We start from the raw sequence: 16,270 nt of genomic DNA, 5'->3' as shown, positions 1-16,270 counted from the left end.
TATGTACCGAGGTCTTGAAGACTTCTTCTTCGGACAATCCCGATAGTGATGACCGGGCTAGTTGCACTCGAAGCACAAGTTCTCTTTCTTCGCCTTCACTAAATGTTCTTCGGTTTGCGGAGCGGATCTTTTCTTGCCTCTCGAGCACTTTTTGGGATTGCGCTGTGACAACTGACCATCCTGGGATGCTCCAACGCTACCTCGCTTCTTGTCTTTAGAGGATTTTTGGTTCTTGCGTGCAGACTCGCCCGCCGGCTCACCACCTCTTCTGACAGTAAGGGTGTCATCAAAATTCTTGGCATAGCGGTAGATGTCGCCCAAAGAATGAATACGGTTCCGTAGAACCTCATTCTGATAATCTGGAGGTAGTCCAAATAAATATATCATATACACCAACACATGAGGCTCCTCAAGGGCCTTACAACGGTTCACCAAGTCTTTGAACTCCTGGGAATAGTTGTCCAGGCTCTTCTTTCCCATCTCCAATTTGAACAACTTATGAAAGTTTTCAATTTTGTTGATCGAGACGAATTGTTGCTTAAACACTTGCTGAAAATCAGCCCATGTTGTCGGCTTTTCACGAAGGTCCTTCCACCAGGCAAACGCCTTATGCTAAAGCATAATTTGAATCTGACTAATACGCTGAGCATCAGTGTATCTATACAGATAAAAAAAGGCGGTCCACTTCGCAAGCCAACTATCCAAGTAAAGCTCCTCGCACTCTTTCTTCTCACCAGAAAACGATTCCGGATGAAAAGGAACTTGCAGAGGAGGAGGAGGATTACTAGCTGAAGCTTGGGGAGCCTAGGAGCGTAGCTCCGTGAGTTGTCGTTGTAAATCAAGCACAGTGGCATACAAAGTATCCACTTGTGAGATGCAGGAGGTTGAGGAAAAGGAGAAGGTTGTGTCAAAGGTAGAGGAGGTTGTACATAACCCATATACTAAGAATACGGAGTAGCAAACTGTGAAAAAGCATGTAAAAAATTGGGATCCACACCTGTTTGTAAAGCGGGTATGGGTTGTCCCACATACTGAGGAAACACTTGTGGTATACTAGGTTGAGCTGTATCACCACCCTGCGTAGGAGCAATAGATATTGTAGTTACCCCAAGTTGAGTTGTTACAGGAGAGGCTGACAAAGGTCCAGACACCTCCACATATGAAACCAAGGTATCCATTTATTCATCCATGAATCTGTCCAGAAAGAGTACTTGTAAAGAGAGTAAAGGTTTGAGGTGGTGGTGTAAACTTTTGTAAACAGGTGAGGACAGAAGTGATGCACAAGAAGGAAACCAAGTGCAGGCAGTTCAGGGTGTCAAAAAGCACAAATTCTGGTCGACTACAGAATTCTGTGTGCTTGAATGACCAAACACCCCAAAAAAGCACACTAGAATCCAAAAATAGCATCTCAGATGTGCGCCCACCAAAAAAAGCTCCGAATCGACCTGTTTTTTTGGCAAAAAGCACGGCGTGTGCTTTTTCACACACTCCACACACCTATCTGCCATATATGGAGAACTCTGCCCTTGCTGATATGCACCCATATTCTGGCCATCCAGCCCAGTTATGGGGCGTCCCCCTTCACACCCGGGCATGCCCACTCATGGGTACCACGACCACACATGGACAGTCACATAGGACAGCCTGAATCGGCTCACAGCAGTGCTTTTCCACTCTCTATGTGCTCTGAACAGGGCCCACATAACCTTCTCTACATGTCAAAACCTCACGCATGCTGATCTCTTCCCACCCCTCTTTCCTCCTGTTCATGGGGACCAGCAGGGCCATTCACAACAACTCTAGGTCGACCTCCAGTCTACGCATACCACTCATAGACAGGGTACCAGCCCGCACAGAAACCCTAGTAGTTCAGCCATGGAGAAAAAAGCTAGGGAATGAAGCCTAGAGATGCAAAAGCGTGGGTACAGACAGAAGGTTTTAGGGCAAAGAATTCCCCCACATAAAACTCAAAAAAGCACCAAAAGCACGATGCTTTTCTCTCTGCTTTTTCACATGGATATAGAGTTCTTTGCAAAACTCAAACACATCCAACCACACCGATCTTCTCCCTTGAGCCCGGTTACTCCCCGCCTTCCGTCCAAGCGTCCCATACCACCCAAACCTTGGAAAGCAAAAAAGCAACCCGACGACTTAAGCTCCAGAAGATCCCAGCCATGGATTTTCTCCTCTCCTCCTTTCGGCGATTTCCAAGCTTAATCCAAGTAGGTCTAGCTCTGATACCAATGTAAAGCCCCAACTAGATAAACCCTACGACTAAGCATAAATATGGAAACAAAACCATAGAGCCATTCAAGCTCACCCCGAGCAAGGGAGACATTAGCATCCGAGACATGGCTCCACGTGCAAAGTCCCTGGCGTCCCATACCACCAGTACACACCCATTGGATGTAAACACGGAGTAGTATCAAGGCCTCAAGTCCACGTCTTAGGAGCTCTCTCTCAAAACTGACCCATAAAGTGACTTATATAGGCCTCCTATAAACCAGGAGCCAAATTTAGCACATGTCTCATAAAAACTACTAATCCCCCCACTTAAGAAGTTTAACCCTGGGCTATGGTTAACCCAACCCAAGAGTCTTAACCCTAGTTAGCCCTGGTATGTAACAGCTAGTACCAGCGCCACACCAGTAGATCATGAGGATGAGGCATTTGAGGAGGACTCAGCCAGTGGTAGTGACAGTGAGGATGAGCACGATGGAGAGGATGATAAGGATCATAGGCAAGAGGGTGAATCTTGAACTCTCATGAGCCTTGAGTCATTTATCTATGTACTATTTTGGATTTGGTGGGACGTTGTGTGATTGTCATGACTCTTGGGAGTCATCACGATTTATCTTTACTAAGATGTTCTTTATCTTTATGTTAAGTGAAGTACCAGACTCTTGGCTGCCCAGTATTGTAACATACCCATTGTGAATATAGCATACTAAGCACAATATGGCATATCCATTGCAAGTATAGTTTAGGCAGTTCATTATGGTTACATTTAATTGTTATTTTTTATCCCTAAGAAGCTGTTATTTTGAGGCGAATATAGATTAAGCACTTTCTACTTAGGAAATGAGAAAACTGATTTCAAATTTGAAATCTTAAGCACGACAGTACCCCGGGTAAGGCTTTTTCTGGGAGTGAAACCAATACCCAAATTTGCCTAAATTGACCAGCGAAGTTTTGAAATCTGGCAACTTCAAACTAAATTTAACAGCATTCCGAGCGTCCAAACGACTGACGGAAGCACCCACAGGATCCCGAGGCAGTCCCAAATAATTTCTTTAATCCTGACGGCCCAATAGATGCCCCTAGGCACACGCTGTTAGGAGTTTTTTGAATGTGGTTTTCTGGCATATGTACATATAGATGCATGTTCATATAGCACTGGGATGCCCAATACTCCACCCACTGAAGTAACAATGAAGCCTTTTAGCATGTGATGATATGTTTGATGCAGATAACCATTTTTCTTCTCTTTCTATCCTTTCATATCTCCATTTGAGCCATGATGATCCCCATGTCATAATGCTATAGTAATTCTTTATATGCAACTCCAAAGCAAGCGTAAGCAGTTGGTGATCAATGTGGGGAGGTGTCCTCTGATACTATGTGTGCTTGTGGGAGTTTGGCTTTGCCCAGGCAAATGGAGGACGTAATTGATGTATGGATTCCTTCATGCATGGGGATGGTGGTTGCCAAACGAGGAGCAAGGATTCAGGACTTGCCCAATATCGCCAAGAGACATTTTCAGAGCTCTAACAGTATAAAAGGAGAGGCACTGGCGATGACATAGGGCGGGTTCTTTGTGTTTGTTTTGCCGCCGGTTCTCTGAGGCTGGTGATGCCAGAGAGAGTTTTTTGTGTGTGTGTACATTGTTGAGGTTGCCGCCTTTGGCACAGAATGGTGTGTTGCTTTGTCAAGCCGCACAGCTAACAGAGGCGTATTTCTTTTGTTTTTTTTTCTGTGCTGCGAGTGGCTAGTCGCTCCAGGGGTGTGTGTTATTTGTATTGGCTCGCGATGCTAGAAGAGAGTTTTTCATTGGGGGTGCCGCCTCTGGTAGCGGGGAGTTTTTTTAGGTGTTGCTTTGTTTGCTTTGTCGCCGGTGGCTGGTAGCAAGGAGAGTGAATATAGCTGTCGCAGCTGTAGAGTTTTTTCTGTATGTTGATTTTGTTTTTCTAGCTGCCGCTGGTGTCTGAGGCCAGCTCATGGGCGGAGGTGATGATGCTCTGAGAAGAGGTGAGAGAGGGATTAGTCATCATGTTTGTGGGCAACTCGTAGCCAAAGGGTGTTTTGTCTTTTACCAGTATTGCTGTTGTTGATGGCGAGCAGAGGTGTGTTGCTTGTTGTATTGTTGCCACCACTGGTGTGAGAGAGCCACAGAGAGAGAGAGAGAGAGAGAGAGAGAGAGAGAGAGAGAGTGTGATGTGGGCTGAAAACCAAACTGCAGCTATTGATGGTGGCTATCCAACTTGGGCACAAAGCATCATTGGTGGAGTCAAGATGAACTTTCACAGTAGCAAGCTGTGCAGGCTGGCCATGTGAAGGCTGCTGTGGTGGCTTGTGTAGCCATCCCTTGACAATGTTTTGAAGGGAAGCTATGGCGTGAGGCCATAAAGTGTACAAGGAGCTCAAGCATCATCAAGATACTAATTGTGATTCAAGCATTGAAGATAGAGGAGTTGTGGCCTTCATTTCCAGCAAGAGGCCGTTCATCCGTTGGCTGATTTCCAAGGCACAAGTAGGCTCTTGAGTGTGTGTGTGTGTGTGTGTGTGTGTATTGATGTGCCCAAACCCCCTTGTGTGCACAAGGATGCCATTCACATGCTAATCTCTCATTCTCTCTCTTTTCTTAATTGATCTATTGCTTAAGGCTGTTGAGCGTATGTAATCAAGGTTTTTTACCCATATATATCATCTACCAATGGAGTTGTTGTAGAGAAGTTGATGTACCTTTTTTCCTTTCTCCTCTTGGTGTGAATGTGTATTTTGGGTTGTGTTCTGTGTATCTGGATGGTTGGACGAGGGTAGAGAGTTGTTTGTGAGGATCTTGGGATTGTAAGTGTGAGAGTCCCCTTTTCCAGCTTTAGTAAAGGCTAGTGGTGCCTCTTTTTTGTTCTTTGAGTGTGTTCCGGCATGTGTGGGTGGATGTTACTGCCCTTTTCTTTTCGCCCCACATGTTTCGGTGCCCCCACTGAGGACAACCAAGCTTTAGTTAGGCCACTGGAGAGTGTAGGCCCCATTAAAAGAGATTTTGGGAAGGGTCTTTTAAAAAGGGTTTCTCTAATTAAGCTTTGGAAGGAAAATTACAATGATGTCTTATCCAGAGTTTCTAGGAGGACAAAATGAAGACATTGCAGCGTTTCTTGAGAACATGGAGGTTGCTTGTATTAGCAACAACATTGATGATCCTACACAGGTGCTGCGTCTCTTGCAGATTTGTCTCAAAGGTGATGCAAGGGTGTGGCTTAAAGCCTATGAGGATGCAATAAGGGTAGCCCAGCCACCTGAAGTTGGACGAGGGTAGAGAGTTGTTTGTGAGAATCTTGGGATCGTGAGTGTGTGAGTTCCCTTTTCCAGCTTTAGTAAAGGCTGGTGGTGCCCCTTTTTTGTTCTTTGAGTGTGTTCCGGCATGTGTGGGTGGATGTTGCTATAGAGGACTGCCCTTTTCTTTTCGCCCCACAACGCGTAGTGGGCCCCACCCACGACCCCCACCTAGGTGATATACCACACCTACGAACACCTTCCCTGACCACCCGAGAGCTCATTTCTCACCAAATTTTGCATGCACATATCCGCGAGCGTCGCCCGCCAACACCTCGGATTCACAAGTGCTGCCCACCAACCCACCCAAACAATGCCCGCCATCCTATTCTGAGACAAGTGGTGCACGTACCCTCTCTGCCTACCACCTCTCCTCCCCCTACGTACGCACCTTCTAGACCCCACCTGCACAGGTGGTGTTCTCCCCCGACACACCTATCATCCATGCAGCTAGCCTAGATAGCGCCCCACCTAGACACACTTGCCCCCCCTTGTTGGCACTCCCTCTGTGCACATGCACACCTCCACCCCCCTCCCCACTCCTATATAAACCCCCTTCCCTCCCCTTTTGAAAAGTAAGCACTCACGTAGAGGCTAGGCTCTAGCTCTAGGGACATGTCTACACTCTTCTCCCCACCCCCACCCCCCCACCCCCTGGGTGTGAATAGACTTAAAGTCACCCTTTTAGCCTCTCCCATCCAAGGCTAGACGTACCCAAGCCTCACTCTCTCTTGTGAGTCATCTACCAATGGAGTTGTTGTAGAGAAGTTGATGTACCTTTTTTCCTTTCTCCTCTTGGTGTGAATGTGTATTTTGGGTTGTGTTCTGTGTATCTGGATGGTTGGACAAGGGTAGAGAGTTGTTTGTGAGGATCTTGGGATTGTAAGTGTGAGAGTCCCCTTTTCCAGCTTTAGTAAAGGCTAGTGGTGCCTCTTTTTTGTTCTTTGAGTGTGTTCCGGCATGTGTGGGTGGATGTTACTGCCCTTTTCTTTTCGCCCCACATGTTTCAGTGCCCCCACTGAGGACAACCAAGCTTTAGTTAGGCCACTGGAGAGTGTAGGCCCCATTAAAAGAGATTTTGGGAAGGGTCTTTTAAAAAGGGTTTCTCTAATTAAGCTTTGGAAGGAAAATTACAATGATGTCTTATCCAGAGTTTCTAGGAGGACAAAATGAAGACATTGCAGCGTTTCTTGAGAACATGGAGGTTGCTTGTATTAGCAACCACATTGATGATCCTGCACAGGTGCTGCGTCTCTTGCAGATTTGTCTCAAAGGTGATGCAAGGGTGTGGCTTAAAGCCTATGAGGATGCAATAAGGGTAGCCCAGCCACCTGAAGTTGGACGAGGGTAGAGAGTTGTCTGTGAGAATCTTGGGATCGTGAGTGTGTGAGTTCCCTTTTCCAGCTTTAGTAAAGGCTGGTGGTGCCCCTTTTTTGTTCTTTGAGTGTGTTCCGGCATGTGTGGGTGGATGTTGCTATAGAGGACTGCCCTTTTCTTTTCGCCCCACAACGCGTAGTGGGCCCCACCCACGACCCCCACCTAGGTGATATACCACACCTACGAACACCTTCCCTGACCACCCGAGAGCTCATTTCTCACCAAATTTTGCATGCACATATCCGCGAGCATCGCCCGCCAACACCTCGGATTCACAAGTGCTGCCCACCAACCCACCCAAACAATGCCCGCCATCCTATTCTGAGACAAGTGGTGCACGTACCCTCTCTCCCTACCACCTCTCCTCCCCCTACGTACGCACCTTCTAGACCCCACCTGCACAGGTGGTGTTCTCCCCCGACACACCTATCATCCATGCAGCTAGCCTAGATAGCGCCCCACCTAGACACACTTGCCCCCCCTTGTTGGCACTCCCTCTGTGCACATGCACACCTCCACCCCCCTCCCCACTCCTATATAAACCCCCTTCCCTCCCCTTTTGAAAAGTAAGCACTCACGTAGAGGCTAGGCTCTAGCTCTAGGGACATGTCTACACTCTTCTCCCCACCCCCACCCCCCCCCACCCCCTGGGTGTGAATAGACTTAAAGTCACCCTTTTAGCCTCTCCCATCCAAGGCTAGACGTACCCAAGCCTCACTCTCTCTTGTGAGTCATCTGGCTAAGCCCCCCCCCCCCCCACCCTCCCCCAAAAAAAAAACGTAAATAGACCGAAAGGTGAGCTTAAGCCTTGTCTCTTTAGGATTTCAAACAAGCTTTTGGAAGCCCAAACGGTGTCCATTTTCAAATCCGTTTGAACCGAATCCTCTCTCTCTCTCTCGTAGTGATCTCTAGCATTTCATATCCACCCCCTCTCTTCCTATCCTCCACTAATAAGGGCCTTGCTATGGCACCGAAACGCCGCCGAATTAAAGAACCGCGTGTCATTCGAGAGGCGGAAATGAGGAAGCACGTGTCCACACAAGTGACTTCGCCCCTTCCATAACGAATCCTCATGCAAAGGACAACCAGGTTGGCCGTATTTTTCATTCTCTTAAAATGAGCAAGTTTTTCCTTTAGGTCACAAAGTTAAGATTCTCAGACTTAGCAAGATAACGTTCCTATTAGTTAAACCTATAATGACTACGACTAGCATTGTAGAAGCATCACAGCTCTCTTTTAAGTTAAGTAGCCAAAAGGATTATGGGTCCAATTCGGAGAATTGCCACTTTTGTCCTCGTATATGTCCTTAAGTAAGACTAGTAAGCAAAAATTGTGAGTGACTAATCTTACTCCACAATACCTTATGGTTCTTTTTTCTTGTTGACAAGGATTGTAGCTAAGAAGATCATCATTATGTCCAATGTTGTTTTCTTATTGCTCAATGAATTATTGAAAGGAAAAGAATGTTTTCCTGATTTCAATAGATATGTTTGCTAGTTTAACTAGTAATCTGCAGGTATATCTTCTCTCCTACTTAGCTAACTCCGCTCTTGCTTGCGTAGTCGGCACGCAGAGGCAATAGCAAGCCCGGGAGTCGGCCCAAGTTATTCTCTCCTATGCCACTGGAAATCGGATTTCCAAGCCGCGAGGGTGGACCCAAGCATGTGATTATGATGTTGCCTAGTTCTGCGGACCCAAGCTAGTGCAGTGAATTAGCCCACCTCATGAGTAGACGTCCCCTTTGAGGAGCAAGAGGATTTGGTATAAGCGGCAGGACCTAAAGGGGTGATAGACCAGCTTGGCCCTCGCCAACTGGTCGATGACGAGGGAGTATGGTCCGTGAGGTATGCCTAGCTGGTTTAGACTAGAAGACCAGATACTAGATCATCAGTGGTTTGGTTTTAGTTTGGATATGCCTATGGATATAGATATGGAAGCCTGGATTTGGCTGTTGACACGGTTTCACAGTCTCTTTTGTGAACATTTTTCTGTAAGAACTGTTTGATGTAAATATTGTTGTTTTCAAAGGCTGTTTTAAGAAACATTATGAAACTACTGTTTCATAGTATGGTAGGACCTAATTAGATAACAAAAATGAATGGGTGGACCTGATTAGATGACAAAAATGAATGGGTGAGTGGGTGGAAAGTGAATGGATGGATGTCCTGATGGCGCCATCCTATGGATGGGTGGACCTGATGAGTCGGGTAAGTTTCCAACAAGATTATTATTTACGATATGTAATAGAATAGGACCCGAACAAGTTCCGTTTTAGGGGAACGAGCCAACGGTCGTGCCTTGTAAGACGAGGAAAAAGGCGTTGGCTTCTATAAACCAAGTGCGGACTCGTTCCATCCTCGACCACGCACATTGAGTGCCACTCAATCGGAGGAATAGATCCTTGTTAGAATGACTACGTTTTCCCTATGAGATAGTGTTAGGTCCCTCCCTTTGCTCATGTTCTCGTATTTCCGAGGGATTGAGGTGTCGTCAATCGGAGACTAGGGGACTTAACTGCCTATCAAAAGGATCTCCTTCGCCCAGCTAGGGTGAGGACCTTACATGTGGTATCAGAGCACAGTTTAGGTTTAGAAAATTGTATGTTGTTGTATTCTTTGGTTGCTAGGTTTTCTTGTTAGACTAATCTAGCTATGGCTGGATGTAGGATGAGATGGATCCCTATTCCCTTGGTGTTCCAGTACATGTTCATGGCTGCTTGTCGCTCCCCGAACTTTGAGATCCGCAATGCCATGATGCACATCATAGACAATCTAACCCTTTCTCACTACACTCGCATTGAGAGGGGATGGAATAGGAATGAATACTAGAGCCGTGGATCATCCTATTTCATCATTCAGGCAGATTTGGTTGGAAATCTTTACATTGACCTAAGGCGAATCCGTTATATTGAGATATTGCGAACGGTTCACTTCATAGTTGTCAGGTACGAAACGAAGGTACGAAAAAACGGTACCGATAGGGAACTTTTAAATTTTGAAAAATAAGTTCGATAGAGGTACAATCCACTTGAAAAAAAGATATTTGTACACATTTAGAGATGCAAAGTCTAGAGAAGTTGTAATTTGTCATATGACATAAACTAGTACAAAAATGAAGATCCCCCACATCCACCTTTGCCTTGGTTGCGGATGAGCGAGTACTTCTTCACTATACCATCCGCAATTTCTTGGGAAATCTACTTCCCCACCAAGCTTGGACACATGTGCAAGGATCCTTGTGACGCTACTTGTGTAACCCTTCCCGCAAAAGTTACACGTCCATTTCCATGACCCCGAATTACCGGTAGGTTTCTCACCGGTGGTGGTATATAAGGCAAATGCCTCATGCTTGTCCTTTCCTCCGCACCTCATTGCCAAAGTCTAAAGAGAGAGAGAGAGCTTGAGAGAACGTAGAGAGCTTGAGCCTTGGCCCTTGACTCTTGAGCTTGAGCCTTGAAAGTTGAGGTTTGAGCCTTGAGAGAGAGAGAGAGAGAGAGAGAGAGAGAGAGAGAGAGAAAGCTGTATTAACGTCTACTAGAGGCCGAACTCGACCTATGAGACAAATCAATGTACAACTGTCAAAGTCTAAAGAGAGAGAGAGAGCTTGAGAGAACGTAGAAAGAAAGAAAGAAAGAAAGATTTTATTAACGTCTTCCAAAAGACCGAACTCGGGCTATGAGACAAATCGGAGTACCTGTATGGGGTATCCTCTGTCATCCCAGCAAAATGAAAAAGTACTGAACAAAAAAAGTTGAATCTGGGTGTGCAGGGGATGGAGCTCTACTACTAGGAGAATGCAAAGCTATATGCATGGAGTATACAATCATGATATGCAACCTAGCTAGCTCCATCCCATAGTTGTCACGGTACGAAAATACGATACGGTACGGTACGATACCGTACGGGAATATTCGGTACGATATGAAATTTTGGGATACGGTACGATAAAATACGGTTTTTATTTTTTACACTTACAAGCTATGGAGCTTCAAGCTTGAATGTGAGGGAAGGTTGGGAGGGGAGGAGTCTACAGTGCTTGAGAAACCAGTACATGGATATGTGTCTCTCCCGGTTGGATCTCCCGATTGTCTCCAAAAAAGAACCTGGATGGGTAATGCAATACCAAAGGTCTCCCAGTGTAGCGTTTATGACTAAGGGACCGTCCTTGCACAAATACGAGGAGTGCATCTAGGGTGATAAGTTTAGGGACTCCTCTCTAGATCAAAATGGCCATGTCCAAATGTTCTCCCTTGTGCATAACTTGAGAATCTAATTGTCTAGCCTACCTATACCAGGGATCCCCAAGTGATGTAGCAAGATTCTCTCATCCTACCAATCAAGTGTACACTACCAGTCTACCTCGCCAGATTTTTTAGGTCTCTCCACAATCCCATATGGAATACTGAGTCCACAATCCCATATGGAATACTGAGTGGACACGAAAGTTGCGAAGTATTGCGAGCATTTGGGATCTTCGTAAAGCAGGGTTTCTATTTTTTTTAAGCATTTGGAAATTTTTTTTCAAGGAAAAAAAATTTTGGGGGGGGGGGGGGGGGGGCGGGGGGGAAACCTAACTTGTACCGTACGATATCGTACGAATTCGTACGGTATCGTACCGTACGACTCGTACGTACGAATAGGTTCGTACGCGTACGAGAAACAACTATGCTCCATCCTGTACCATACTGGGGGTATAAAATGGTATACATTAGTGAAGGGGGTGTCCACAGCTCCCTGAAGAACATGCCTGGGTGTGCTCTGAAGCGAGCCAGTCGCTCCGCACCCTCTCTGTGAAACTGAGCTCTGATCTCTGTCATCTCTCTCTGGTGTAGGCGTGGTGTCCGAAAGCCAGGTGTCCTCTGTCTCCTGCGGACTCTAAGTGTCTCTGCTCTCTAGAGAGTAATTCCCCGCCGTGTATGGGCTGGGAGGGGGATGGATCTCTGAAAAAATGTAGTAATCTGTGTCTGTCGCCCCCCCCTCTGGAGCTGTCTGAGCCTGTAATAATGTCTCTCTGTGGCGCTGTATGTCTAGAATGTATCTCCCCAGTATGCGCTGGTCTGCTGCCTCACAGATCTGGCGTAGGGAATGTGGCTCTCTAAATAAAATGGGATATCTCTGTCTAATGGCTGTATATGCTCTGCATCTGCATACATAATGCTCCTCACTCTCCACCTCCTCTCTGCACAATCTGCATACCCTCTCCTCTCAGGGAATCCGTGCTGCTCTGCCAGTCTCAATCTCCAATCGGTGTGATGAAACTCTGAGCTGACCAATAGCCACTCGAGAGCCGTGTGGTAAAAAGCCCCCCATGTATCTAGGCCTCTCTATAAATCCATCATCAGTGATACTCATGAAGTGATCTCTGTAGTATAGCATCTTCGGTGGAAGAGGCTGTGTAGGCGATATCCATGTCTCTCGTGTATAGAGCTGCCATAGATCCTGTCTCAATACTCTGTTCCTCTCACTATAAGAGAGACGGATATGTGGTGCATCCCTGTCATACTGGAATGGTGGTAGATGATCCATGTCTAGGCCATGCTGTGAGAACCAAGTGTGACCTGTGCATACCATGATCCTCTGTCTCCTGCCTCAGCCAGCTGTCTAGATGCCTCAAAAGCTCTGTATGACAATCTGTCATGTGGCATCTCTCGGAATCTGTCTAGCAGGCATATAGTCTGAAATATGGCCTCTACCATCATAGGAGGCGCAGCAAACTCTGCTCGGATAATGTCATGAGGTACTGACGGTTTGCTGCGTATCATGCATGCCATCATGAGGTACTGACGGTTTGCTGCGTATCATGCATGCCATCATGAGGGCCTGTGGTCTCTCTATCTGTGTCAGCTTGAGCCTTGGCCCTTGACTCTTGAGCTTGAGCCTTGAAAGTTGAGGTTTGAGCCTTGAGAGAGAGAGAGAGAGAGAGAGAGAGAGAGAGAGAGAGAGAAAGAAAGAAAGCTGTATTAACGTCTACTAGAGGCTGAACTCAACCTATGAGACAAATCAATGTACAACTGTCAATGTCTTCTGGATGTCCGGAAACAAAAGGGCAAAATGAACATGAAGTAAACTATGAAAGTACTGAGCTAGTGGGGGGTGTGATGGATGGAGCACTACTGCTAGAGACTCAGTATGCAACCTATATGCGCAGGGTATACAAGAATGCCATGCAGATCTGTCTAGCTCCAACCAGTACCATAATGGGGGTTTAATATGTGATACATAGGTGATGGCGAGGCAAAAATACCTCAGAGCATGATCTCCAGGTGTTGAGTGTAAGTGAGAGAGAGAGAGAGAGAGAGAGAGAGAGAGAGAGAGAGAGCTTGAGGCTTGAGGCTTGAGCCTTTAAGGCTTAAGCCTTGAGAGAGAGAGAGAGAGAGAGAGAGCTTGAGAGAGCTTGAGCCTTGGCCCTTCAGAGAGAGGGAAATGAAATGAAATGAAATGTTATATTAACGTCTTCAAAAGGCCAAAGTGACCTATGAGACCAAAGTTACAACCATGTGACATAACTGAAGGTTAGTATCTAGCCCTACAATACAGCAGTAGGGAGCATCCTGTTATAATGAAGTTGGCCACTTTAGAGTTGAATGCCCCAAACTTGCAAGACCCTCTTTTAATCCTGGTGCTATTCCACAAGGTGGCCAAGCAAACCAAGGCCGTGGAGCCCCCAACCACCAAGCTGGACAAAGTGGTGGTGATGGACGTGGCAAAGGCCGTGGACCGGTTGCTCGCACTTGTGCCATGATTGGTGAACCGACCTTAGAAATGGAAGAAGAAGCAACTGTGCTACATCAATGCTCTTAAAAGATTACCCAGAGTCTATATCGAGATGAGGACATGTCGATTTTTTTAAAGGAGGGAAGTATGTAACATACCCATTGTGAATATAGCACATTAAGCACAATATGGCATATGCATTGCAAGTATAGTTTAGGCACTTCATTATGGTTGCATTTAATTGTTAATTTTTATCCCTAAGAAGCTGCTATTTTGAGATGATTACAAATTAAGCACTTTCCACTCAGGAAATCAGAAAACAAAATTCAAATTTGAATTCTGAAGCACGACAATACCTTGAGTAAGGCTTTCTCCACAACTGAAACGAGTAACCAAAGTGGCCTAAATTAACCTACGAGGTTTTGAAATCTAGTGGCTTCAAATTTAGTAGCATTCCGAATGTCCAAATGACGGACGAAAAGCGCCCACAGTATCCTAAGGTAGTCTTGAATAATTTCTCGAAAAAATCCGGACGGCTTAACAGACAACCCTAGGCGTCCGCGCAGTGGGCCCTGCCTACCACCACCGCTCAGGTGATATACGACACCTGCGAACACCTTCCGCGAACACCCGCGAGCTCATTTCTCGCCAAATTATGCATGTACATATCCGCGGGCGCCGCCCACCAACACCCCGGACTCACAGGCGCCGCCCACCAACCTACCCAGACAATGCTCGCCATCCTACTCTGGGACACGTGGTGCACGTACCCTCTCCCCCTACCACCTCTCCTCCCCCTACGTACACACCTTCCAGACCCCACCTGGACAGGTGGTGTTCTCTCCCCGAGTGGACATTAAATCATCTTTTCTCAATGGGGATTTGCAAGAAGAGGTCTATGTAAATCAGCCCACTGGTTTTGAGATGCCTAGTCATGAAAGCAAAGTATGTAGGCTTCAAAAAGCACTTTATGGTCTCAAACAAGCTCCCTAAGCTTGGTATGAGAAGATACATAGTTATGTGACTAACCAAGGATTTCAGAATAGTCCAACAGAGAGCACCCTCTATGTGAAAGAGGACCATGGCACTTTGATAATGCTCGTTCTATATGTGGATGACATGTTGCTAACTAGGAATGATGAGGGACAAATTTCAGCTTTCAAAGCTAAATTGAAAACCTCATTTGAGATGACAGATTTGGGGATGTTGCATTACTATTTGGGCATACAATTTGTGCAAACAGATGTTGGGATATATGTTCAGCAATCAAACTACATTCGGAAGTTGTTGCACAAGTTTGGGTTTCAAGATTGTAAGCCCATCTCTACTCCAATGGAACCAAGGCTCAAATTGAGCATAAATGATGTTGGAGAGCCTTTTGATATGCGTGCTTACAGCCAAATAGTAGGCTGCCTCCTCATATACTTATGCAACACACGCTGGATATTTAGTTTGGTGTTTCCCAGTGTAGCAAATTTATGCACAGCCCATGTACAAAGCATTGGCCAGCAATGAAGTGGATATTCCGCTATCTTCAGGGCATCCTGGATTCTGCTTTCGTATATCCCAGGGGTGGCAGTTTGCAGTTACATGCTTATAGTGATTCAGAGTGGGCTAGTGATTATGACACACGGCAATCCACCAGTGGAAATTGTTTATTTTTGTGGAATTCATGCAAATCATGGTTGAGCAAAAAGAAACCTACTATTACCACATCTACTTGTGAGGCTGAGTACAAGGCACCCTTTACAGCCACGGTAGATTGTGTATGGTTGAGGAGATTCATGGCTGATCTTCATGAGTGTCAACATACATCCACTACCGTACTCACTGATAGTCAGAGTGCTATAGCCGTGGCACGAAACCCAGTGTTTCATGCATGCACTAAGCACACTACGCACATGGAGATTCATTATCATTATGTAAGGGAGAGGATACATGCAAGGGATATCACATTATCTTAGTGCTCTACACATGATAATTTTACAGATATGTTCACAAAAGCGTTGTCTCGAGAGAAGTTTGAAGCTTTGGGCTTACTGTCCTACAGAAAGTGATCTGCTACTGACCTTGAGGCTTGTACAAATTCACATTGCCACTACAAAGGGGATTTATTGGCATATTACGTGGTTGTAGTGCCACATGTGAACAAGGCATAACTAGGGACACTTCTTCCTTTTGGGTTTTTTCCCCTAGCACACTTAGGTGAGAGGACACCCATCTATTTTATGTTTATTTGTATTGTGGGTTGACTTCTAAGTTCCACACATTCCAATGCAATCTCCAGCTTTGCATCTCTATCCATCACCATCTCTATGTACTGTGTACATGCTTGCTTCTGTTTGCAACCCTAGCTCCCCTCGGCCAACAACTAGGGGATTTCCACAAAATGGATAGACCGGAGGTCCTCCATCACCTTAAGGTTTCCATGTCCGCATGGCTAGACCAATTTGTGGAAACCTCCAATTAAATGCGCATTGGCGTGAACACAACTAGGATGGATGACCTCCCCAGACTTGGCCCCCCAATCCAATTTCCAACATGGTATCAGAGCCATGGGTTGAAGTGTAACCTTTGAGCCACTAGAGAAGCCAAGTTGATCCTCTGATCCAAGAAATATGGACAAG

At 46.0% G+C, this 16,270-nt stretch overlaps 1 protein-coding gene across 13 annotated transcripts in view; it reads right to left on the bottom strand.

The window, feature by feature from the left end:
• The window catches only part of LOC147627010 (uncharacterized), a 95,079-nt gene that overhangs the window by 27,061 nt on the left and 51,748 nt on the right, over positions 1-16,270 (bottom strand). The gene's annotated exons all lie outside the window — the stretch shown is intronic.

Source organism: Cibotium barometz, chromosome 21 (genome assembly GCF_041138505.1).
Source record: "Cibotium barometz isolate CiBa-2024 chromosome 21, ASM4113850v1, whole genome shotgun sequence".
Taxonomy (NCBI): Eukaryota; Viridiplantae; Streptophyta; class Polypodiopsida; order Cyatheales; family Cibotiaceae; genus Cibotium; species Cibotium barometz.
This window is presented reverse-complemented; position numbering and strand designations above follow the sequence as displayed.